The sequence below is a fragment of the Leuresthes tenuis genome, unplaced genomic scaffold, assembly GCF_036924035.1.
Source record: "Leuresthes tenuis unplaced genomic scaffold, fLeuTen1.0.hap1 SCAF_23, whole genome shotgun sequence".
NCBI lineage: Eukaryota > Metazoa > Chordata > Actinopteri > Atheriniformes > Atherinopsidae > Leuresthes > Leuresthes tenuis.
Genome location: NW_027325377.1, coordinates 30,663,551 through 30,686,471, shown reverse-complemented (window position 1 = coordinate 30,686,471; position 22,921 = coordinate 30,663,551).

Sequence of the window (22,921 nt, the reverse complement as noted above, 5' to 3'; positions counted from 1 at the left end):
GCTCCCTCCCGCTTCTGCCCGCGGCAGTTCATATTGCTCGCTCCCGCCCGCTCCCTCCCGCTTCTTCCCGCGGCAAAGTTCATATTGCTCGCTCCCGCTCAATCCTTCCTGCTCCCGCTCACTCCCGCCAGCTCTCTCCCGCTCCCGCCCGCTCCCTCCCGCTTCCGCCCGCTCCCTCCCGCTTCTGCCCGCGGCAAAGTTCATATTGCTCGCTCCCGCCCGCTCCCTCCCGCTTCTGCCTGGTCCCGCTCGCTCCAGCTCGCTCCTTCCGCTCCCTCCCGCTCCTGCCCGGTCCCGTTCACTCCCTCCCGCTCCCGCTCGCTCCCGCTTGCTCTCGCCCGCTCCCTCCCGCTCCTGCTCACTCCCGCCCGCTCCCTCCCACTTCTTCCCGCGGCAAAGTTCATATTGCTCGCTTCCACCCGCTCCCTCCCGCTTCTGCCCGCGGCAAAGTTTATATTGCTCACTCCCACCCGCTCCCGCCCGCTCCCGCTCGCTCCCGCCCGCTCCCTCCCGCTTCTGACCGCGGCAAAGTTCATATTGCTCGCTCCCGCCCGCTCCTTCCCGCTCCTGCCTGGTCCCGTTCACTCCCTCCCGCTCCCGTTCGCTCCCGCCCGCTCCCTCCCGCTTCCGCCCGCTCCCTCCCGCTTCTGCCCGCGGCAAAGTTCATATTGCTCACTCCCGCCCGCTCCCTCCCGCTTCTGCCCGCGGCAAAGTTCATATTGCTCGCTCCCGCTCAATCCTTCCTGCTCCCGCTCACTCCCGCCCGCTCCCTCCCACTCCCGCCCGCTCCCTCCCGCTCCCGCTCACTCCCGCCCACTCCCTCCCGCTTCTGCCTGCGACAAAGTTCATATTGCTCAATCCCAACCGCTCCCGCCCGCTCCCGCTCGCTCCCTCCCGCTCCCGCCCGCTCCCTCCCGCTCCCGCTCACTCCCGCCCGCTCCCTCCCACTTCTGCCCGCGGCAAAGTTCATATTGCTCGCTCCCGACCGCTCCCTCCCGCTTCTGCCCACGGCAAAGTTCATATTGCTCAATCCCGCCCGCTCCCTCCCGCTCCCGCTCGCTCCCTCCCGCTCCCGCCCGCTTCTGCCCGCGGCAAAGTTCATATTGCTCGCTCCCGCCCGCTCCCTCCCGCTTCTGCCTGGTCCCGCTCGCTCCAGCTCGCTCCTTCCGCTCCCTCCCGCTCCCGCCCGCTCCCTCCCGCTCCCGCTCACTCCCACCCGCTCCCTCCCACTTCTGCCCGCGGCAAAGTTCATATTGCTCGCTCCCACCCGCTCACGACCGCTCCCGCTCGCTCCCGCCCGCTCCCTCCCGCTTTTGCCCGCGGCAAAGTTTATATTGCTCGCTCCCACCCGCTCCCGCCCGCTCCCGCCCGCTCCCTCCCGCTTCTGCCCGCGGCAAAGTTCATATTGCTCGCTCCCGCCCGCTCCCTCCCGCTTCTGCCTGGTCCCGCTCGCTCCAACTCGCTCCTTCCGCTCCCTCCCGCTCCAGCCCGCTCCCTCCCGCTCCCTCCCGCTTCTGCCCACAGAAAAGTTCATATTGCTCGCTCCCGCCCGCTCTCGCTCGCTCCCTCCTGCTCCCGCTCCCACCCGCTCCCGCCCGCTCCCGCTCGCTACAGCCCGCTCCATCCCGCTCCCGCCCGCTCCCTCCCGGTCCAGCTCCATCCCGCTCCCGCTCCCTCCCGCTATCCGCTTCAGCCCGTGGCTCGCTCCCGCACGCTCCCGCTCGCTCCCTCCCACTTCTGCCCGCGGCAAAGGTCATATTGCTCACTCCCACCCGCTCCCGCTCACTCCCGCCCGCTCCCTCCCGCTTCCGCCCGCTCCCTCCCGCTTCTGCCCGCGGCAAAGTTCATATTGCTCGCTCCCGCCCGCTCCCTCCCGCTTCTGCCTGGTCCCGCTCGCTCCAGCTCGCTCCTTCCGCTCCCTCCCGCTCCTGCCCGGTCCCGTTCACTCCCTCCCGCTCCCGCTCGCTCCCGGCCGCTCCCTCCCACTCCTGCTCCCGCCCGCTCCCGCTCACTCCCACCCGCTCCCGCCCGCTCCCGGTCGCACCCGCCCGCTCCCTCCCGCTTTTGCCCGCGGCAAAGTTCATATTGCTCGCTCCCGCCCGCTCCCTACCGCTCCTGCCCTGTCCCGTTCACTCCCTCCTGCTCCCACCCGCTCCCGCCCGCTCCTTCCTAATCCCTACCGCTCCCGCCATCTCCCTCCCGCTCCCTCCCGCTCACTCCCGCTCCCTCCCGCTCTCGATCGCTCCCTCCTGCTCCCGGTCACTCCCGCCCGCTCCCTCCCGCTTCTGCCCGCGGCAAAGTTCATATTGCTCGCTCCCGCCCGCTCCCTACCGCTCTTGCCCTGTCCCGTTCACTCCCTCCTGCTCCCACCCGCTCCCGCCCGCTCCTTCCTAATCCCTACCGCTCCCGCCATCTCCCTCCCGCTCACTCCCGCCCGCTCCCTCCCACTTCTGCCTGCGGCAAAGTTCATATCGCTTGCTCCCTCCCGCTCCCGCCCGCTCCCTCCCGCTCCCGCCCGCTCTCGCCCGCTCCCTCCCGCTTTTGCCCGCGGCAAAGTTTATATTGCTCCCTCCCACTCCTGCTCCCGCCCGCTCCCGCTCACTCCCACCCGCTCCCGCCCGCTCCCGGTCGCACCCGCCCGCTCCCTCCCGCTTCTGCCCGCGGCAAAGTTCATATTGCTCGCTCCCGCCCGCTCCCTACCGCTCCTGCCCTGTCCCGTTCACTCCCTCCTGCTCCCACCCGCTCCCGCCCGCTCCTTCCTAATCCCTACCGCTCCCGCCATCTCCCTCCCGCTCCCTCCCGCTCACTCCCGCCCGCTCCCTCCCGCTCCCTCCCGCTCTCGATCGCTCCCTCCTGCTCCCGGTCACTCCCGCCCGCTCCCTCCCGCTTCTGCCCGCGGCAAAGTTCATATTGCTCGCTCCCGCCCGCTCCCTACCGCTCCTGCCCTGTCCCGTTCACTCCCTCCTGCTCCCACCCGCTCCCGCCCGCTCCTTCCTAATCCCTACCGCTCCCGCCATCTCCCTCCCGCTCCCTCCCGCTCACTCCCGCCCGCTCCCTCCCACTTCTGCCTGCGGCAAAGTTCATATCGCTTGCTCCCTCCCGCTCCCGCCCGCTCCCTCCCGCTCCCGCCCGCTCTCGCTCGCTCCCTCCTGCTCCCGCTCCCTACCGCTCCCGCCCGCTCCCTCCCGCTCCCTCCCGCTCCCGCTCGCTCCCCGCCCACTCCCACTCGCTCCCTCCAGCTCCCTCCCGCTTCTGCCCGCGGCAAAGTTCATATTGCTCGCTCCCGCCCGCTCCCTCCCACTTCTGCCCGCGGCAAAGTTCATATTTGCTCGCTCCCGCTCAATCCTTCCTGCTCCCGCTCACTCCCGCCAGCTCTCTCCCGCTCCCGCCCGCTCCCTCCCGCTTCCGCCCGCTCCCTCCCGCTCCTGCCCACGGCAAAGTTCATATTGCTCGCTCCCGCCCGCTCCCTCCCGCTTCTGCCTGGTCCCGCTCGCTCCAGCTCGCTCCTTCCGCTCCCTCCCGCTCCTGCCAGGTCCCGTTCACTCCCTCCCGCTCCCGCTCGCTCCCGCCCGCTCCCTCCCGCTCCCGCTCACTCCCGCCCGCTCCCTCCCACTTCTGCCCGCGGCAAAGTTTATATTGCTCACTCCCACCCGCTCCCTCCCGCTCCCGCTCGCTCCCTCCCGCTCCCGCTCACTCCCGCCCGCTCCCTCCCGCTTCTGCCCGCGGCAAAGTTCATATTGCTCGCTCCCGCCCGCTCCCTCCCGCTCCCGCTTGCTCCCGCCCGCTCCCTCCCGCTCCCGCTCAATCCCGCCTGCTCCCTCCCACTTCTGCCCGCGGCAAAGTTCATATTGCTCGCTCCCACCCGCTCCCGCCCGCTCCCGCTCGCTCCCGCCCGCTCCCTCCCGCTCCCGCCCGCTCCCTCCCTATTCTGCCCTCGGCAAAGTTCATACTGCTCGCTCCCTCCCGTTCCCGCTCCCGCCCGCTCCCCCCCACTTCTGCCCGCAGCAAAGTTCATATCGCTCGCTCCCGCCCACTCCCTCCCGCTTCTGCCCAAGGCAAAGTGAACATTGCTCACTCCCACCCGCTCCCGCCCGCTCCCTCCCGCTTCTGCCCGAGGCAAAGTTCATATTGCTCGCTCCCGCCCGCTCCCTCCCGCTTCTGCCTGGTCCCGCTTACTCCAGCTCGCTCCTTCCGCTCCCTCCCGCTCCTGCCCGGTCCCGTTCACTCCCTCCCGCTCCCGCTTGCTCCCGCCCGCTCCCTCCCGCTCCCGCTCACTCACGCCCACTCCCTCCCACTTCTGCCCGCGGCAAAGTTCATATTGCTCGCTCCCACCCGCTCCCGACCGCTCCCGCCCGCTCCCTCCCGCTCCCGCTCACTCCCGCCCGCGGCAAAGTTCATATTGCTCGCTCCTTCCGCTCCCTCCCGCTCCCGCTCGCTCCCTCCCGCTCCCACCCGCTCCCGCCCGCTCCCGCTCACTCCCGCCCGCTTCCTCCCGCTTCTGCCCGCGGCAAAGTTCATATTGCTCAATTTCAATCCCAACCGCTCCCGCCCGCTCCCTCCCGCTTCTGCCCACGGCAAAGTTCATATTGCTCAATCCCGCCCGCTCCCTCCCGCTTCTGCCCGCGGCAAAGTTCATATTGCTCGCTCCCGCTCAATCCTTCCTGCTCCCGCTCACTCCCGCCCGCTCCCTCCCGCTCCCGCCCGCTCCCTCCCGCTCCCGCTCACTCCCGCCCACTCCCTCCCGCTTCTGCCTGCGACAAAGTTCATATTGCTCAATCCCAACCGCTCCCGCCCGCTCCCGCTCGCTCCCTCCTGCTCCCGCCCGCTCCCTCCCGCTCCCGCTCACTCCCGCCCGCTCCCTCCCACTTCTGCCCGCGGCAAAGTTCATATTGCTCGCTCCCGACCGCTCCCTCCCGCTTCTGCCCACGGCAAAGTTCATATTGCTCAATCCCGCCCGCTCCCTCCCGCTCCCGCTCGCTCCCTCCCGCTCCCGCCCGCTTCTGCCCGCGGCAAAGTTCATATTGCTCGCTCCCGCCCGCTCCCTCCCGCTTCTGCCTGGTCCCGCTCGCTCCAGCTCGCTCCTTCCGCTCCCTCCCGCTCCCGCCCGCTCCCTCCCGCTCCCGCTCACTCCCACCCGCTCCCTCCCACTTCTGCCCGCGGCAAAGTTCATATTGCTCGCTCCCACCCGCTCACGACCGCTCCCGCTCGCTCCCCGCCCGCTCCCTCCCGCTTTTGCCCGCGGCAAAGTTTATATTGCTCGCTCCCACCCGCTCCCGCCCGCTCCCGCCCGCTCCCTCCCGCTTCTGCCCGCGGCAAAGTTCATATTGCTCGCTCCCGCCCGCTCCCTCCCGCTTCTGCCTGGTCCCGCTCGCTCCAACTCGCTCCTTCCGCTCCCTCCCGCTCCAGCCCGCTCCCTCCCGCTCCCTCCCACTTCTGCCCACAGAAAAGTTCATATGCTCGCTCCCGCCCGCTCTCGCTCGCTCCCTCCTGCTCCCGCTCCCACCCGCTCCCCGCCCGCTCCCGCTCGCTACAGCCCGCTCCATCCCGCTCCCACCCGCTCCCTCCCGGTCCCGCTCCAGCCCGCTCCCCGCTCCCTCCCGCTATCCGCTTCAGCCCGTGGCTCGCTCCCGCACGCTCCCGCTCGCTCCCTCCCACTTCTGCCCGCGGCAAAGGTCATATTGCTCACTCCCACCCGCTCCCGCTCACTCCCGCCCGCTCCCTCCCGCTTCTGCCCGCGGCAAAGTTCATATTGCTCGCTCCCGCTCAATCCTTCCTGCTCCCGCTCACTCCCGCCAGCTCTCTCCCGCTCCCGCCCGCTCCCTCCCGCTTCCGCCCGCTCCCTCCCGCTTCTGCCCGCGGCAAAGTTCATATTGCTCGCTCCCGCCCGCTCCCTCCCGCTTCTGCCTGGTCCCGCTCGCTCCAGCTCGCTCCTTCCGCTCCCTCCCGCTCCTGCCCGGTCCCGTTCACTCCCTCCCGCTCCCGCTCGCTCCCGGCCGCTCCCTCCCACTCCTGCTCCCGCCCGCTCCCGCTCACTCCCACCCGCTCCCGCCCGCTCCCGGTCGCACCCGCCCGCTCCCTCCCGCTTCTGCCCGCGGCAAAGTTCATATTGCTCGCTCCCGCCCCGTCCCTACCGCTCCTGCCCTGTCCCGTTCACTCCCTCCTGCTCCCACCCGCTCCCGCCCGCTCCTTCCTAATCCCTACCGCTCCCGCCATCTCCCTCCTCCCGCTCCTCCCGCTCACTCCCGCCCGCTCCCTCCCGCTCCCTCCCGCTCTCGATCGCTCCCCTCCTGCTCCCGGGTCACTCCCGCCCGCTCCCTCCCGATTCTGCCCGCGGCAAAGTTCATATTGCTCGCTCCCGCCCGCTCCCTACCGCTCCTGCCCTGTCCCGTTCACTCCCTCCTGCTCCCACCCGCTCCCGCCCGCTCCTTCCTAATCCCTACCGCTCCCGCCATCTCCCTCCCGCTCCCTCCCGCTCACTCCCGCCCGCTCCCTCCCACTTCTGCCTGCGGCAAAGTTCATATCGCTTGCTCCCTCCCGCTCCCCGCCCGCTCCCTCCCGCTCCCGCCCGCTCTCGCTCGCTCCCTCCTGCTCCCTGCTCCCTACCGCTCCCGCCCGCTCCCTCCCGCTCCCTCCCGCTCCCGCTCGCTCCCCGCCCACTCCCACTCGCTCCCCTCCAGCTCCCTCCCCGCTTCTGCCCGCGGCAAAGTTCATATTGCTCGCTCCCGCCCGCCTCCCTCCCACTTCTGCCCGCGGCAAAGTTCATATTTGCTCGCTCCCGCTCAATCCTTCCTGCTCCCGCTCACCTCCCCGCAGCTCTCTCCCGCTCCCGCCCGCTCCCTCCCGCTTCCGCCCGCTCCCTCCCGCTCCTGCCCACCGGCAAAGTTCATATTGCTCGCTCCCGCCCGCTCCCTCCCGCTTCTGCCTGTCCCGCTCGCTCCAGCTCGCTCCTTCCGCTCCCTCCCGCTCCTGCCAGGTCCCGTTCACTCCCTCCCGCTCCCGCTCGCTCCCGCCCGCTCCCTCCCGCTCCCGCTCACTCCCCGCCCGCTCCCTCCCACTTCTGCCCGCGGCAAAGTTCATATTGCTCGCTCCCACCCGCTCCCGCCCGCTCCCGCTCTCTCCCGCTCGCTCCCTCCCGCTTCTGCCCGCGGCAAAGTTTATATTGCTCACTCCCACCCCGCTCCCTCCCGCTCCCGCTCGCTCCCTCCCGCTCCCGCTCACTCCCGCCCGCTCCCTCCCGCTTCTGCCCGCGGCAAAGTTCATATTGCTCGCTCCCGCCCGCTCCCTCCCGCTCCCGCTTGCTCCCGCCCGCTCCCTCCCGCTCCCGCTCAATCCCGCCTGCTCCCCTCCCACTTCTGCCCGCGGCAAAGTTCATATTGCTCGCTCCCACCCGCTCCGCTCCCGCCCGCTCCCGCTCGCTCCCGCCCGCTCCCTCCCGCTCCCGCCCGCTCCCTCCCTATTCTGCCCTCGGCAAAGTTCATACTGCTCGCTCCCTCCCGTTCCCCGCTCCCGCCCGCTCCCCCCCCACTTCTGCCCCGCAGCAAAGTTCATATCGCTCGCTCCCGCCCACTCCCTCCCGCTTCTGCCCAAGGCAAAGTGAACATTGCTCGCTCCCACCCGCTCCCCGCCCGCTCCCGCTCGCTCCGCCCGCCTCCCTCCCGCTCCCGCCCGCTCCCTCCCTATTCTGCCCTCGGCAAAGTTCATACTGCTCGCTCCCTCCCGGTTCCCGCTCCCCGCCCGCTCCCCCCCACTTCTGCCCGCAGCAAAGTTCATATCGCTCGCTCCCACCCACTCCCTCCCGCTTCTGCCCAAGGCAAAGTGAACATTGCTCACTCCCACCCGCTCCCGCCCGCTCCCTCCCGCTTCTGCCCGAGGCAAAGTTCATATTGCTCGCTCCCGCCCGCTCCCTCCCGCTTCTGCCTGGTCCCGCTTACTCCAGCTCGCTCCTTCCGCTCCCTCCCGCTCCTGCCCGCTCCCGCTCACTCACGCCCACTCCCTCCCCACTTCTGCCCGCGGCAAAGTTCATATTGCTCGCTCCCACCCGCTCCCGACCGCTCCCGCCCGCTCCCTCCCGCTCCCGCTCACTCCCGCCCGCGGCAAAGTTCATATTGCTCGCTCCCTTCCGCTCCCTCCCGCTCCCGCTCGCTCCCTCCCCGCTCCCACCCCGCTCCCGCCCGCTCCCGCTCACTCCCGCCCGCTTCCTCCCGCTTCTGCCCGCGCAAAGTTCATATTGCTCAATTTCAATCCCAACCGCTCCCCGCCCGCTCCCTCCCGCTTCTGCCCACGGCAAAGTTCATATTGCTCAATCCGCCCCGCTCCCTCCCGCTCCCGCTCGCTCCCTCCCGCTCCCGCCCGCTCCCTCCCGCTCCCGCTCGCTCCCGCCCGCGTCCCTCCCGCTTCTGCCCGCGGCAAAGTTCATATTGCTTGCTCCCGCTCAATCCTTCCTGCTCCCGCTCACTCCCGCCAGCTCTCTCCCCGCTCCCGCCCGCTCCCCTCCCGCTTCCGCCCGCTCCCTCCCGCTTCTGCCCGCGGCAAAGTTCATATTGCTCACTCCCGCCCGCTCCCTCCCGCTTCTGCCTGGTCCCGCTCGCTCCAGCTCGCTCCTTCCGCTCCCTCCCGCTCCCGCTCACTCCCGCCCGCTCCCTCCCGCTTCTTCCCGCGGCAAAGTTCATATTGCTCGCTCCCCGCTCAATCCTTCCTGCTCCCGCTCCCTCCCGCTTCCGCCAACTCCCTCCCGCTTCTGCCCGCGGCAAAGTTTATATTGCTCACTCCCACCCGCTCCCGCCCACTCCCGCTCGCTCCCGCCCGCTCCCTCCCACTTCTGCCCGCGGCAAAGTTCATATTGCTCGCTCCCACCCGCTCCCGCTCCCGCCCTTTCCCGCTCGCTCCTTTTACAACTTTTAACAATTCTCAGGACCACATTTACATACAATGAACAAAAATATGAACGCAAGTTTTCTTTTTGCTCCCATTTTCCATGAGCTAAACTTAAAGTCAAATGTATTTGTGTAGCACATTTCATGTACAATTGCTGGTTGTGGTATAATTACAAAACATGTCCTACGTCCTAACCCTAACCCCTAACCCGTCTTATCCAATTTAGAAGACAACCATCAGGGGTTATTCATTATTTATTTAAAACTGTAACAGATAGAAATGAAATAATAAAATTTAAATTAAAATTATTAAAACAAGCAGCAGTCTGGATAAGTTAAAGATATCGTGCAGATTTCATGCACAAACACATGAGAAAAGAAATGTTTTTAACCTGGATTTAATAATGTCTACATTTGTTGACAGTTTAACTCCCTCCCGCTCCCGCCCGCTAGCCGCTTCAGCCCGTGGCAAAGTTCATATCGCTAGGTCCCGCCCGCTCCCTCCCGCTCCCGCTCGCTCCCGCCCGCTCCCTCCCGCTTCTGCCCGGTCCCGCTCGCTCCAGCTCGCTCCCGCCCGCTCCCGCCCGCATCCTCCCACTTCTGCCCGCTCCCTCCCACTTCTTCCCGCGGCAAAGTTCATATCGCTAGCTCCCACCCACTCTCTCCCGCTCCCGCCCCCTCCCTCCCACTTCTGCCCGGTCCCGCTCGCTCCCGCCCGCTCCCGCCCACTCCCTCCCGCTTCTGCCCGCGGCAAAGTTCATATCGCTCGCTCCCGCTCCCTCCCGCTCCCTCCCGCTCCCGCCCACTCCCTCCCGCTTCTGCCCGGTCCCGCTCTCTCCAGCTCGCTCCCCGCCCGCTCCCGCCCGCATCCTCCCACTTTTGCCCGGTCCCGTTCGCTCCAGCTCGCTCACGCCCGCATCCTCCCACTTCTGCCCGTGGCAAAGTTCATATTGCTCGCTCCCACCCGCTCCCGTCCGCACACTCCCGCTCCCGCTCGCTCTCACCCGCTCCCTCCCGCTTCCGCCCGCTCCCTCCCGCTTCTGCCCGCGGCAAAGTTCAGATCGCTCGCTCCCTCCCGCCCGCTCCCTCCCACTTCTGCCCGCGGCAAAGTTCATATCGCTCGCTCCCGCCCGCTCCCTCCCGCTCCCGCTCGCTCCCACTCGCTCCCGCCCGCTCTCTCCCGCTTCTGCCCGGTCCCGCTCGCTCCAGCTCGCTCCCGCCCGCTCCCGCCTTCTCCCGCCCGCTCCCTCCCGCTCCCGCCCCCTCCCTCCCGCTTCTGCCCGCGGCAAAGGTCATAATGCTCGCTCCCGCCCGCTCCCGCCCGCTCTCTCTCGCTCTCTCCTGCTCCCCGCTCGCTCCCGCCCACTCCCTCCCGCTCCTGCCCGGTCCCGTTCACTCCCTCCCGCTCCCTCCCGCTCCCTCCCGCTCCCTCCCGCTTCTGCCCGCGGCAAAGTTCATACTTCTCGCTCCCTCCCAGTCCCGCTCGCTCCCGCCCGCTCCCTCCCGCTTCTGCCTGGTCCCGCTCGCTCCAGCTCGCTCCTTCCGCTCCCTCCCGGTCCTGCCCGGTCCCGTTCACTCCCTCCCGCTCCCGCTCGCTCCCGCCCGCTCCCCTCCGCTCCTGCTCACTCCCGCCCGCTCCCTCCCACTTCTTCCCGCGGCAAAGTTCATATTGCTCGCTTCCACCCGCTCCCCGCCGCTCCCGCTCGCTCCCGCCCGCTCCCTCCCGCTTTTGCCCGCGGCAAAGTTTATATTGCTCGCTCCCACCTGCTCCCGCCCGCTCCCGCTCACTCCCACCCGCTCCCTCCCGCTCCCTCCCACTTCTGCCCGCGGCAAAGTTCATATTGCTCGCTCCTTCCGCTCCCTCCCGCTCCCGCTCGCTCCCTCCCGCTCCCGCCCGCTCCCGCCCGCTCCCGCTCACTCCCGCCCGCTTCCTCCCGCTTCTGCCCGCGGCAAAGTTCATATTGCTCAATCTCAATCCCAACCGCTCCCGCCCGCTCCCTCCCGCTTCTGCCCGCGGCAAAGTTCATATTGCTCGCTCCCACCCGCTCCCGCCCGCTCCCGCTCGCTCCCGCCCGCTCCCTCCCGCTCCCGCCCGCTCCCTCCCTATTCTGCCCTCGGCAAAGTTCATACTGCTCGCTCCCTCCCGTTCCCGCTCCCGCCCGCTCCCCCCCACTTCTGCCCGCAGCAAAGTTCATATCGCTCGCTCCCGCCCACTCCCTCCCGCTTCTGCCCAAGGCAAAGTGAACATTGCTCGCTCCCACCCGCTCCCGCCCGCTCCCGCTCGCTCCCGCCCGCTCCCTCCCGCTCCCGCCCGCTCCCTCCCTATTCTGCCCTCGGCAAAGTTCATACTGCTCGCTCCCTCCCGTTCCCGCTCCCGCCCGCTCCCCCCCACTTCTGCCCGCAGCAAAGTTCATATCGCTCGCTCCCACCCACTCCCTCCCGCTTCTGCCCAAGGCAAAGTGAACATTGCTCGCTCCCACCCGCTCCCGCCCGCTCCCGCTCGCTCCCGCCCGCTCCCTCCCGCTCCCGCCCGCTCCCTCCCTATTCTGCCCTCGGCAAAGTTCATACTGCTCGCTCCCTCCCGTTCCCGCTCCCGCCCGCTCCCCCCCACTTCTGCCCGCAGCAAAGTTCATATCGCTCGCTCCCACCCACTCCCTCCCGCTTCTGCCCAAGGCAAAGTGAACATTGCTCACTCCCACCCGCTCCCGCCCGCTCCCTCCCGCTTCTGCCCGAGGCAAAGTTCATATTGCTCGCTCCCGCCCGCTCCCTCCCGCTTCTGCCTGGTCCCGCTTACTCCAGCTCGCTCCTTCCGCTCCCTCCCGCTCCTGCCCGCTCCCGCTCACTCACGCCCACTCCCTCCCACTTCTGCCCGCGGCAAAGTTCATATTGCTCGCTCCCACCCGCTCCCGACCGCTCCCGCCCGCTCCCTCCCGCTCCCGCTCACTCCCGCCCGCGGCAAAGTTCATATTGCTCGCTCCTTCCGCTCCCTCCCGCTCCCGCTCGCTCCCTCCCGCTCCCACCCGCTCCCGCCCGCTCCCGCTCACTCCCGCCCGCTTCCTCCCGCTTCTGCCCGCGGCAAAGTTCATATTGCTCAATTTCAATCCCAACCGCTCCCGCCCGCTCCCTCCCGCTTCTGCCCACGGCAAAGTTCATATTGCTCAATCCCGCCCGCTCCCTCCCGCTCCCGCTCGCTCCCTCCCGCTCCCGCCCGCTCCCTCCCGCTCCCGCTCGCTCCCGCCCGCTCCCTCCCGCTTCTGCCCGCGGCAAAGTTCATATTGCTTGCTCCCGCTCAATCCTTCCTGCTCCCGCTCACTCCCGCCAGCTCTCTCCCGCTCCCGCCCGCTCCCTCCCGCTTCCGCCCGCTCCCTCCCGCTTCTGCCCGCGGCAAAGTTCATATTGCTCACTCCCGCCCGCTCCCTCCCGCTTCTGCCTGGTCCCGCTCGCTCCAGCTCGCTCCTTCCGCTCCCTCCCGCTCCCGCTCACTCCCGCCCGCTCCCTCCCGCTTCTTCCCGCGGCAAAGTTCATATTGCTCGCTCCCGCTCAATCCTTCCTGCTCCCGCTCCCTCCCGCTTCCGCCAACTCCCTCCCGCTTCTGCCCGCGGCAAAGTTTATATTGCTCACTCCCACCCGCTCCCGCCCACTCCCGCTCGCTCCCGCCCGCTCCCTCCCACTTCTGCCCGCGGCAAAGTTCATATTGCTCGCTCCCACCCGCTCCCCGCTCCCGCCCTTTCCCGCTCGCTCCTTTTACAACTTTTAACAATTCTCAGGACCACATTTACATACAATGAACAAAAATATGAACGCAAGTTTTCTTTTTGCTCCCATTTTCCATGAGCTAAACTTAAAGTCAAATGTATTTGTGTAGCACATTTCATGTACAATTGCTGGTTGTGGTATAATTACAAAACATGTCCTACGTCCTAACCCTAACCCCTAACCCGTCTTATCCAATTTAGAAGACAACCATCAGGGGTTATTCATTTATTTTATGAATTTTATGCCTTTTATTTATTTAAAACTGTAACAGATAGAAATGAAATAATAAAATTTAAATTAAAATTATTAAAACAAGCAGCAGTCTGGATAAGTTAAAGATATCGTGCAGATTTCATGCACAAACACATGAGAAAAGAAATGTTTTTAACCTGGATTTAATAATGTCTACATTTGTTGACAGTTTAACTCCCTCCCGCTCCCGCCCGCTAGCCGCTTCAGCCCGTGGCAAAGTTCATATCGCTAGGTCCCGCCCGCTCCCTCCCGCTCCCGCTCGCTCCCGCCCGCTCCCTCCCGCTTCTGCCCGGTCCCCGCTCGCTCCAGCTCGCTCCCGCCCGCTCCCGCCCGCATCCTCCCACTTCTGCCCGCTCCCTCCCACTTCTTCCCGCGGCAAAGTTCATATCGCTAGCTCCCACCCACTCTCTCCCGCTCCCGCCCCCTCCCTCCCACTTCTGCCCGGTCCCGCTCGCTCCCGCCCGCTCCCGCCCACTCCCTCCCGCTTCTGCCCGCGGCAAAGTTCATATCGCTCGCTCCCGCTCCCTCCCGCTCCCTCCCGCTCCCGCCCACTCCCTCCCGCTTCTGCCCGGTCCCGCTCTCTCCAGCTCGCTCCCGCCCGCTCCCGCCCGCATCCTCCCACTTTTGCCCGGTCCCGTTCGCTCCAGCTCGCTCACGCCCGCATCCTCCCACTTCTGCCCGTGGCAAAGTTCATATTGCTCGCTCCCACCCGCTCCCGTCCGCACACTCCCGCTCCCGCTCGCTCTCACCCGCTCCCTCCCGCTTCCGCCCGCTCCCTCCCGCTTCTGCCCGCGGCAAAGTTCAGATCGCTCGCTCCCTCCCGCCCGCTCCCTCCCACTTCTGCCCGCGGCAAAGTTCATATCGCTCGCTCCCGCCCGCTCCCTCCCGCTCCCGCTCGCTCCCACTCGCTCCCGCCCGCTCTCTCCCGCTTCTGCCCGGTCCCGCTCGCTCCAGCTCGCTCCCGCCCGCTCCCGCCTTCTCCCGCCCGCTCCCTCCCGCTCCCCGCCCCCTCCCTCCCGCTTCTGCCCGCGGCAAAGGTCATAATGCTCGCTCCCGCCCGCTCCCGCCCGCTCTCTCTCGCTCTCTCCTGCTCCCGCTCGCTCCCGCCCGCTCCCTCCCGCTCCTTCCCGCGGCAAAGTTCCTACTGCCCACTCCCTCCCGCTCCTGCCCGGTCCCGTTCACTCCCTCCCGCTCCCTCCCGCTCCCTCCCGCTTCTGCCCGCGGCAAAGTTCATACTTCTCGCTCCCTCCCAGTCCCGCTCGCTCCCGCCCGCTCCCTCCCGCTTCTGCCTGGTCCCGCTCGCTCCAGCTCGCTCCTTCCGCTCCCTCCCGCTCCTGCCCGGTCCCGTTCACTCCCTCCCGCTCCCGCTCGCTCCCGCCCGCTCCCCTCCGCTCCTGCTCACTCCCGCCCGCTCCCTCCCACTTCTTCCCGCGGCAAAGTTCATATTGCTCGCTTCCACCCGCTCCCGCCCGCTCCCGCTCGCTCCCGCCCGCTCCCTCCCGCTTTTGCCCGCGGCAAAGTTTATATTGCTCGCTCCCACCTGCTCCCGCCCGCTCCCGCTCACTCCCACCCGCTCCCTCCCGCTCCCTCCCACTTCTGCCCGCGGCAAAGTTCATATTGCTCGCTCCTTCCGCTCCCTCCCGCTCCCGCTCGCTCCCTCCCGCTCCCGCCCGCTCCCGCCCGCTCCCGCTCACTCCCGCCCGCTTCCTCCCGCTTCTGCCCGCGGCAAAGTTCATATTGCTCAATCTCAATCCCAACCGCTCCCGCCCGCTCCCTCCCGCTTCTGCCCACGGCAAAGTTCATATTGCTCAATCCCGCCCGCTCCCTCCCGCTCCCGCTCGCTCCCTCCCGCTCCCGCCCACTCCCTCCCGCTCCCGCTCACTCCCGCCCGCTCCCTCCCGCTTCTGCCCGCGGCAGTTCATATTGCTCGCTCCCGCCCGCTCCCTCCCGCTTCTTCCCGCGGCAAAGTTCATATTGCTCGCTCCCGCTCAATCCTTCCTGCTCCCGCTCACTCCCGCCAGCTCTCTCCCGCTCCCGCCCGCTCCCTCCCGCTTCCGCCCGCTCCCTCCCGCTTCTGCCCGCGGCAAAGTTCATATTGCTCGCTCCCGCCCGCTCCCTCCCGCTTCTGCCTGGTCCCGCTCGCTCCAGCTCGCTCCTTCCGCTCCCTCCCGCTCCTGCCCGGTCCCGTTCACTCCCTCCCGCTCCCGCTCGCTCCCGCTTGCTCTCGCCCGCTCCCTCCCGCTCCTGCTCACTCCCGCCCGCTCCCTCCCACTTCTTCCCGCGGCAAAGTTCATATTGCTCGCTTCCACCCGCTCCCTCCCGCTTCTGCCCGCGGCAAAGTTTATATTGCTCACTCCCACCCGCTCCCGCCCGCTCCCGCTCGCTCCCGCCCGCTCCCTCCCGCTTCTGACCGCGGCAAAGTTCATATTGCTCGCTCCCGCCCGCTCCTTCCCGCTCCTGCCTGGTCCCGTTCACTCCCTCCCGCTCCCGTTCGCTCCCGCCCGCTCCCTCCCGCTTCCGCCCGCTCCCTCCCGCTTCTGCCCGCGGCAAAGTTCATATTGCTCACTCCCGCCCGCTCCCTCCCGCTTCTGCCCGCGGCAAAGTTCATATTGCTCGCTCCCGCTCAATCCTTCCTGCTCCCGCTCACTCCCGCCCGCTCCCTCCCACTCCCGCCCGCTCCCTCCCGCTCCCGCTCACTCCCGCCCACTCCCTCCCGCTTCTGCCTGCGACAAAGTTCATATTGCTCAATCCCAACCGCTCCCGCCCGCTCCCGCTCGCTCCCTCCCGCTCCCGCCCGCTCCCTCCCGCTCCCGCTCACTCCCGCCCGCTCCCTCCCACTTCTGCCCGCGGCAAAGTTCATATTGCTCGCTCCCGACCGCTCCCTCCCGCTTCTGCCCACGGCAAAGTTCATATTGCTCAATCCCGCCCGCTCCCTCCCGCTCCCGCTCGCTCCCTCCCGCTCCCGCCCGCTTCTGCCCGCGGCAAAGTTCATATTGCTCGCTCCCGCCCGCTCCCTCCCGCTTCTGCCTGGTCCCGCTCGCTCCAGCTCGCTCCTTCCGCTCCCTCCCGCTCCCGCCCGCTCCCTCCCGCTCCCGCTCACTCCCACCCGCTCCCTCCCACTTCTGCCCGCGGCAAAGTTCATATTGCTCGCTCCCACCCGCTCACGACCGCTCCCGCTCGCTCCCGCCCGCTCCCTCCCGCTTTTGCCCGCGGCAAAGTTTATATTGCTCGCTCCCACCCGCTCCCGCCCGCTCCCGCCCGCTCCCTCCCGCTTCTGCCCGCGGCAAAGTTCATATTGCTCGCTCCCGCCCGCTCCCTCCCGCTTCTGCCTGGTCCCGCTCGCTCCAACTCGCTCCTTCCGCTCCCTCCCGCTCCAGCCCGCTCCCTCCCGCTCCCTCCCGCTTCTGCCCACAGAAAAGTTCATATTGCTCGCTCCCGCCCGCTCTCGCTCGCTCCCTCCTGCTCCCGCTCCCACCCGCTCCCGCCCGCTCCCGCTCGCTACAGCCCGCTCCATCCCGCTCCCGCCCGCTCCCTCCCGGTCCAGCTCCATCCCGCTCCCGCTCCCTCCCGCTATCCGCTTCAGCCCGTGGCTCGCTCCCGCACGCTCCCGCTCGCTCCCTCCCACTTCTGCCCGCGGCAAAGGTCATATTGCTCACTCCCACCCGCTCCCGCTCACTCCCGCCCGCTCCCTCCCGCTTCCGCCCGCTCCCTCCCGCTTCTGCCCGCGGCAAAGTTCATATTGCTCGCTCCCGCCCGCTCCCTCCCGCTTCTGCCTGGTCCCGCTCGCTCCAGCTCGCTCCTTCCGCTCCCTCCCGCTCCTGCCCGGTCCCGTTCACTCCCTCCCGCTCCCGCTCGCTCCCGGCCGCTCCCTCCCACTCCTGCTCCCGCCCGCTCCCGCTCACTCCCACCCGCTCCCGCCCGCTCCCGGTCGCACCCGCCCGCTCCCTCCCGCTTTTGCCCGCGGCAAAGTTCATATTGCTCGCTCCCGCCCGCTCCCTACCGCTCCTGCCCTGTCCCGTTCACTCCCTCCTGCTCCCACCCGCTCCCGCCCGCTCCTTCCTAATCCCTACCGCTCCCGCCATCTCCCTCCCGCTCCCTCCCGCTCACTCCCGCTCCCTCCCGCTCTCGATCGCTCCCTCCTGCTCCCGGTCACTCCCGCCCGCTCCCTCCCGCTTCTGCCCGCGGCAAAGTTCATATTGCTCGCTCCCGCCCGCTCCCTACCGCTCTTGCCCTGTCCCGTTCACTCCCTCCTGCTCCCACCCGCTCCCGCCCGCTCCTTCCTAATCCCTACCGCTCCCGCCATCTCCCTCCCGCTCACTCCCGCCCGCTCCCTCCCACTTCTGCCTGCGGCAAAGTTCATATCGCTTGCTCCCTCCCGCTCCCGCCCGCTCCCTCCCGCTCCCGCCCGCTCCCTCCCGCTTCTGCCCGCGGCAAAGTTCATATTGCTCGCTCCCCGCCCGCTCCCTACCGCTCCTGCCCTGTCCCGTTCACTCCCTCCTGCTCCCACCCGCTCCCGCCCGCTCCTTCCTAATCCCTACCGCTCCCGCCATCTCCCTCCCGCTCCCTCCCGCTCACTCCCGCCCGCTCCCTCCCGCTCCCTCCCGCTCTCGATCGCTCCCTCCTGCTCCCGGTCACTCCCGCCCGCTCCCTCCCGCTTCTGCCCGCGGCAAAGTTCATATTGCTCGCTCCCGCCCGCTCCCTACCGCTCCTGCCCTGTCCCGTTCACTCCCTCCTGCTCCCACCCGCTCCCGCCCGCTCCTTCCTAATCCCTACCGCTCCCGCCATCTCCCTCCCGCTCCCTCCCGCTCACTCCCGCCCGCTCCCTCTCACTTCTGCCTGCGGCAAAGTTCATATCGCTTGCTCCCTCCCGCTCCCGCCCGCTCCCTCCCGCTCCCGCCCGCTCTCGCTCGCTCCCTCCTGCTCCCGCTCCCTACCGCTCCCGCCCGCTCCCTCCCGCTCCCTCCCGCTCCCGCCCGCTCCCTCCCGCTTCCGCCCGCTCCCTCCCGCTCCTGCCCACGGCAAAGTTCATATTGCTCGCTCCCGCCCGCTCCCTCCCGCTTCTGCCTGGTCCCGCTCGCTCCAGCTCGCTCCCGCCCGCTCCCTCCCGCTCCCGCTCCCGCTCACTCCCGCCCGCTCCCTCCCACTTCTGCCCGCGGCAAAGTTCATATTGCTCGCTCCCGCCCGCTCCCTCCCGCTCCCGCCCGCTCCCGCCCGCTCCCTCCCGCTCCCGCTCAATCCCGCCCGCTCCCTCCCACTTCTGCCCGCGGCAAAGTTCATATTGCTCGCTCCCACCCGCTCCCCGCCCGCTCCCGCTCGCTCCCGCCCGCTCCCTCCCGCTCCCGCCCGCTCCCTCCCTATTCTGCCCTCGGCAAAGTTCATACTGCTCGCTCCCTCCCGTTCCCACTCCCGCCCGCTCCCCCCCACTTCTGCCCGCAGCAAAGTTCATATCGCTCGCTCCCCGCCCACTCCCTCCCGCTTCTGCCCAAGGCAAAGTGAACATTGCTCACTCCCACCCGCTCCCCGCCCGCTCCCTCCCGCTTCTGCCCGCGGCAAAGTTCATATTGCTCGCTCCCGCCCGCTCCCTACCGCTCCTGCCCTGTCCCGTTCACTCCCTCCTGCTCCCACCCGCTCCCGCCCGCTCCTTCCTAATCCCTACCGCTCCCGCCATCTCCCTCCCGCTCCCTCCCGCTCACTCCCGCCCGCTCCCTCCCACTTCTGCCTGCGGCAAAGTTCATATCGCTTGCTCCCTCCCGCTCCCGCCCGCTCCCTCCCGCTCCCGCCCGCTCTCGCTCGCTCCCTCCTGCTCCCGCTCCCTACCGCTCCCGCCCGCTCCCTCCCGCTCCCTCCCGCTCCCGCTCGCTCCCCGCCCACTCCCACTCGCTCCCTCCAGCTCCCTCCCGCTTCTGCCCGCGGCAAAGTTCATATTGCTCGCTCCCCGCCCGCTCCCTCCCACTTCTGCCCGCGGCAAAGTTCATATTTGCTTGCTCCCGCTCAATCCTTCCTGCTCCCGCTCACTCCCGCCAGCTCTCTCCCGCTCCCGCCCGCTCCCTCCCGCTTCCGCCCGCTCCCTCCCGCTCCTGCCCACGGCAAAGTTCATATTGCTCGCTCCCCGCCCGCTCCCTCCCGCTTCTGCCTGGTCCCGCTCGCTCCAGCTCGCTCCTTCCGCTCCCTCCCGCTCCTGCCCGGTCCCGTTCACTCCCTCCCGCTCCCGCTCGCTCCCGCCCGCTCCCTCCCGCTCCCGCTCACTCCCGCCCGCTCCCTCCCACTTCTGCCCGCGGCAAAGTTCATATTGCTCGCTCCCACCCGCTCCCGCTCTCTCCCGCTCGCTCCCTCCCGCTTCTGCCCGCGGCAAAGTTTATATTGCTCACTCCCACCCGCTCCCTCCCGCTCCCGCTCGCTCCCTCCCGCTCCCCGCTCACTCCCGCCCGCTCCCTCCCGCTTCTGCCCGCGGCAAAGTTCATATTGCTCGCTCCCGCCCGCTCCCTCCCGCTCCCGCTCGCTCCCGCCCGCTCCCTCCCGCTCCCGCTCAATCCCGCCCGCTCCCTCCCACTTCTGCCCGCGGCAAAGTTCATATTGCTCGCTCCCACCCGCTCCCGCCCGCTCCCGCTCGCTCCCGCCCGCTCCCTCCCGCTCCCGCCCGCTCCCTCCCTATTCTGCCCTCGGCAAAGTTCATACTGCTCGCTCCCTCCCGTTCCCGCTCCCGCCCGCTCCCCCCCCACTTCTGCCCGCAGCAAAGTTCATATCGCTCGCTCCCGCCCACTCCCTCCCGCTTCTGCCCAAGGCAAAGTGAACATTGCTCACTCCCACCCGCTCCCGCCCGCTCCCTCCCGCTTCTGCCCGAGGCAAAGTTCATATTGCTCGCTCCCGCCCGCTCCCTCCCGCTTCTGCCTGGTCCCGCTTACTCCAGCTCGCTCCTTCCGCTCCCTCCCGCTCCTGCCCGGTCCCGTTCACTCCCTCCCGCTCCCGCTTGCTCCCGCCCGCTCCCTCCCGCTCCCGCTCACTCCCACTTCTGCCCGCGGCAAAGTTCATATTGCTCGCTCCCACCCGCTCCCGACCGCTCCCCGCCCGCTCCCTCCCGCTCCCGCTCACTCCCGCCCGCGGCAAAGTTCATATTGCTCGCTCCTTCCGCTCCCTCCCGCTCCCGCTCGCTCCCTCCCGCTCCTACCCGCTCCCGCCCGCTCCCGCTCACTCCCGCCCGCTTCCTCCCGCTTCTGCCCGCGGCAAAGTTCATATTGCTCAATTTCAATCCCAACCGCTCCCGCCCGCTCCCTCCCGCTTCTGCCCATGGCAAAGTTCATATTGCTCAATCCCGCCCGCTCCCTCCCGCTCCCCGCTCGCTCCCTCCCGCTCCCGCCCGCTCCCTCCCGCTCCCGCTCACTCCCACCCCGCTCCCTCCCGCTTCTGCCCGCGGCAGTTCATATTGCTCGCTCCCGCCCGCTCCCTCCCGCTTCTGCCCGCGGCAAAGTTCATATTGCTTGCTCCCGCTCAATCCTTCCTGCTCCCGCTCACTCCCGCCAGCTCTCTCCCGCTCCCGCCCGCTCCCTCCCGCTTCCGCCCGCTCCCTCCCGCTTCTGCCCGCGGCAAAGTTCATATTGCTCACTCCCGCCCGCTCCCTCCCGCTTCTGCCTGGTCCCGCTCGCTCCAGCTCGCTCCTTCCGCTCCCTCCCGCTCCCGCTCACTCCCGCCCGCTCCCTCCCGCTTCTTCCCGCGGCAAAGTTCATATTGCTCGCTCCCGCTCAATCCTTCCTGCTCCCGCTCCCTCCCGCTTCCGCCAACTCCCTCCCGCTTCTGCCCGCGGCAAAGTTTATATTGCTCACTCCCACCCGCTCCCGCCCACTCCCGCTCGCTCCCGCCCGCTCCCTCCCACTTCTGCCCGCGGCAAAGGTCATATTGCTCACTCCCACCCGCTCCCGCTCACTCCCGCCCGCTCCCTCCCGCTTCTGCCCGCGGCAAAGTTCATATTGCTCGCTCCCGCTCAATCCTTCCTGCTCCCGCTCACTCCCGCCAGCTCTCTCCCCCTCCCGCCCGCTCCCTCCCGCTTCCGCCCGCTCCCTCCCGCTTCTGCCCGCGGCAAAGTTCATATTGCTCGCTCCCGCCCGCTCCCTCCCGCTTCTGCCTGGTCCCGCTCGCTCCAGCTCGCTCCTTCCGCTCCCTCCCGCTCCTGCCCGGTCCCGTTCACTCCCTCCCGCTCCCGCTCGCTCCCGGCCGCTCCCTCCCACTCCTGCTCCCGCCCGCTCCCGCTCACTCCCACCCGCTCCCCGCCCGCTCCCGGTCGCACCCGCCCACTCCCTCCCGCTTCTGCCCGCGGCAAAGTTCATATTGCTCGCTCCCGCCCGCTCCCTACCGCTCCTGCCCTGTCCCGTTCACTCCCTCCTGCTCCCACCCGCTCCCGCCCGCTCCTTCCTAATCCCTACCGCTCCCGCCATCTCCCTCCCGCTCCCTCCCGCTCACTCCCGCCCGCTCCCTCCCACTTCTGCCTGCGGCAAAGTTCATATCGCTTGCTCCCTCCCGCTCCCGCCCGCTCCCTCCCGCTCCCGCCCGCTCTCGCCCGCTCCCTCCCGCTTTTGCCCGCGGCAAAGTTTATATTGCTCGCTCCCACCTGCTCCCGCCCACTCCCGCTAACTCCCACCCGCTCCCTCCCGCTCCCTCCCACTTCTGCCCGCGGCAAAGTTCATATTGCTCGCTCCTTCCGCTCCCTCCCGCTCCCGCTCGCTCCCTCCCGCTCTCGCCCGCTCCCGCTCACTCCCGCCCGCTCCCTCCCGCTTCTGCCCGCGGCAAAGTTCATATTGCTCAATCCCGCCCGCTCCCTCCCGCTCCCGCTCGCTCCCTCCCGCTCCCGCCCACTCCCTCCCGCTCCCGCTCACTCCCGCCCGCTCCCTCCCGCTTCTGCCCGCGGCAGTTCATATTGCTCGCTCCCGCCCGCTCCCTCCCGCTTCTGCCCGCGGCAAAGTTCATATTGCTCGCTCCCGCTCAATCCTTCCTGCTCCCGCTCACTCCCGCCAGCTCTCTCCCGCTCCCGCCCGCTCCCTCCCGCTTCCGCCCGCTCCCTCCCGCTTCTGCCCGCGGCAAAGTTCATATTGCTCGCTCCCGCCCGCTCCCTCCCGCTTCTGCCTGGTCCCGCTCGCTCCAGCTCGCTCCTTCCGCTCCCTCCCGCTCCTGCCCGGTCCCGTTCACTCCCTCCCGCTCCCGCTCGCTCCCGCTTGCTCTCGCCCGCTCCCTCCCGCTCCTGCTCACTCCCGCCCGCTCCCTCCCGCTTCTGCCCGCGGCAAAGTTCATATTGCTCGCTCCCGCTCAATCCTTCCTGCTCCCGCTCACTCCCGCCCGCTCCCTCCCGCTCCCGCCCACTCCCTCCCGCTCCCGCTCACTCCCGCCTCCTCCCTCCCGCTTCTGCCCACGGCAAAGTTAATATTGCTCAATCCCGCCCGCTCCCTCCCGCTTCTGCCCGCAGCAAAGTTCATATTGCTCGCTCCCGCTCAATCCTTCCTGCTCCCGCTCACTCCCGCCCGCTCCCTCCCGCTCCCGCCCACTCCCTCCCGCTCCCGCTCACTCCCGCCCACTCCCTCCCGCTTCTGCCTGCGACAAAGTTCATATTGCTCAATCCCAACCGCTCCCGCCCGCTCCCGCTCGCTCCCTCCCGCTCCCGCCCGCTTCTGCCCGCTCCCGCTCACTCCCGCCCGCTCCCTCCCACTTCTGCCCGCGGCAAAGTTCATATTGCTCGCTCCCGCCCGCTCCCGCCCGCTCCCTCCCGCTTCTGCCCACGGCAAAGTTCATATTGCTCAATCCCGCCCGCTCCCTCCCGCTCCCGCTCGCTCCCTCCCGCTCCCGCCCGCTTCTGCCCGCGGCAAAGTTCATATTGCTCGCTCCCGCCCGCTCCCTCCCGCTTCTGCCTGGTCCCGCTCGCTCCAGCTCGCTCCTTCCGCTCCCTCCCGCTCCCGCCCGCTCCCTCCCGCTCCCGCTCACTCCCACCCGCTCCCTCCCACTTCCGCCCGCGGCAAAGTTCATATTGCTCAATCCCGCCCGCTCCCTCCCGCTTCAGCCCG